This window comes from Puntigrus tetrazona, chromosome 20, assembly GCF_018831695.1.
Source record: "Puntigrus tetrazona isolate hp1 chromosome 20, ASM1883169v1, whole genome shotgun sequence".
Classification (NCBI taxonomy): domain Eukaryota; kingdom Metazoa; phylum Chordata; class Actinopteri; order Cypriniformes; family Cyprinidae; genus Puntigrus; species Puntigrus tetrazona.
This window is the reverse complement of record NC_056718.1, coordinates 2,280,057-2,282,192: the sequence shown is the minus strand read 5'-3', so window position 1 is coordinate 2,282,192 and position 2,136 is coordinate 2,280,057. Positions and strand designations below refer to the sequence as shown.

The following is a 2,136-nucleotide window of genomic DNA, read 5'->3' as shown; positions in this document are numbered from 1 at the left end:
TAAGTCCTGGTAGGAATGCATATGTCCTCACAGAAACTGATTATATGATGTTACCGTTTCTGTGGCAGCAGCTTCAAAGACAGTCCCAAAGGTGAGAGAGAAACAGGTTTGTAAGGTTGTCTCTGTTTCGTTAGTCCATTGTTTTACAATCCTAAGCACAGGTATAGCTGTTTTCAGCTCTTATCTGTAGGTCGTTATGAGATGGACCAAGCAGTAAACAGGAGCTCCCAAAGCAGCTCGTTGGACAGACTGATGAATCACGTGACTGAAAAGGAAGACGAACGTCCCTTAAGCAAAACATGCTTTAGTGTTAAGAAGAGTTTTAAAGACTCACAATTCTGAAATAATGGTAACCTTTTTTTTTTTAATTGGCCGGGAATCGGTAACGGGTTCCCGTGTGGCAGGCGAGAATTCTTCCAGTCTCTATCAGGAAGGTATTATTGACCAATGTTAAATTAAAAAAAAAAAACAATGACATTCGCAGGTATTTTATGAGTAGAACTTAATTTCAGGTTCAATTTTAAGGAGAGCTAAACCAGGTTGTGTTCTCGTCCGCCACTGCATAGGCAATGGTTTTGCCAGCATTGGCCGAATCGAACCCGGGTCTCCCGCGTGGCAGGCGAGAATTCTACCACTGAACCACCAAGGACCGCCACGTGGGCGGGTGTGCCATTGTGCTAGAGTCAAACCCTGAAAGACACTCCGCTCAGTCTGTGTATTGGGAAGCGAACCCCTTTGGAGAACAGCATGCTCATTTACCAGTGAACCATGGTTTGTCGTTGTTATAAGTTAAATAAGTCCTGGTAGGAATGCATATTTCCTCACAGAAACTGATATATGATGTTACCGCTTTCTGTGGCAGCAGCTTCAAAGACAGTCCCAAAGGTGAGAGAGAAACAGGTTTGTAAGTTTGTCTCTGTTTCATTAGACCATTGTTTTACAATCCTAAGCACAGGTATAGCTGTTTTCAGCTCTTATCTGTAGGTCGTTATGAGAGGAACCAAGCAGTAAACAGGAGCTCCCAAAGCAGCTAATTGACAGACTGATGAGTCACGTGACCGAAAAGGAAGAGAGAAGTCCCTTTAGCAAAACATGCTTTAGCGTTAAGAAGAGTTTTAAAGACTAATAATTCTGAAAAAAGGAAACCTCATTTCAGAGAACCATGGTTTGTCGTTGTTATAAGTTAAATAAGTCCTGGTAGGAATGCATATGTCCTCACAGAAACTGATTATATGATGTTACCGTTTCTGTGGCAGCAGCTTCAAAGACAGTCCCAAAGGTGAGAGAGAAACAGGTTTGTAAGGTTGTCTCTGTTTCGTTAGTCCATTGTTTTACAATCCTAAGCACAGGTATAGCTGTTTTCAGCTCTTATCTGTAGGTCGTTATGAGATGGACCAAGCAGTAAACAGGAGCTCCCAAAGCAGCTCGTTGGACAGACTGATGAATCACGTGACTGAAAAGGAAGACGAACGTCCCTTAAGCAAAACATGCTTTAGTGTTAAGAAGAGTTTTAAAGACTCACAATTCTGAAATAATGGTAACCTTTTTTTTTTAATTGGCCGGGAATCGGTAACGGGTTTCCCGTGGTGGCAGGCGCAGAATTCTTCCAGTCTCTATCAGGAAGGTATTATTGACCAATGTTAAATTAAAAAAACAATGACATTCGCAGGTATTTTATGAGTAGAACTTAATTTCAGGTTCAATTTTAAGGACAGCTAAACCAGGTTGTGTTCTCGTCCGCCACTGCATAGGCAATGGTTCTGCCAGCATTGGCCGGGAATCGAACCCGGGTCTCCCGCGTGGCAGGCAGGCGAGAATTCTACCACTGAACCACCAAGGAATGCCACGTGGGCGGGGTGTGCCATTGTGCTAGAGTCAAACTCCTGAAAGACACTCCGCTCAGTCTGTGTATTTTGGGAAGCGAACCTCGCTGGAGAACAGCATGCTCATTTACCAGTGAACCATGGTTTGTCGTTGTTATAAGTTAAATAAGTCCTGGTAGGAATGCATATTTCCTCACAGAAACTGATATATGATGTTACCGTTTCTGTGGCAGCAGCTTCAAAGACAGTCCCAAAGGTGAGAGAGAAACAGGTTTGTAAGTTTGTCTCTGTTTCATTAGACCATTGTTTTACA

General features: G+C 42.9%; 1 non-coding gene across 1 annotated transcript; it reads right to left on the bottom strand.

Moving 5' to 3' along the window:
* Nucleotides 1–1,765: 1,765 nt before the first annotated feature.
* trnag-gcc lies at nt 1,766–1,844 on the bottom strand. The gene has a single exon. It is a non-coding gene; the product is annotated as a tRNA-Gly (tRNA).
* Between the last annotated feature and the right edge of the window lie 292 nt (nt 1,845–2,136).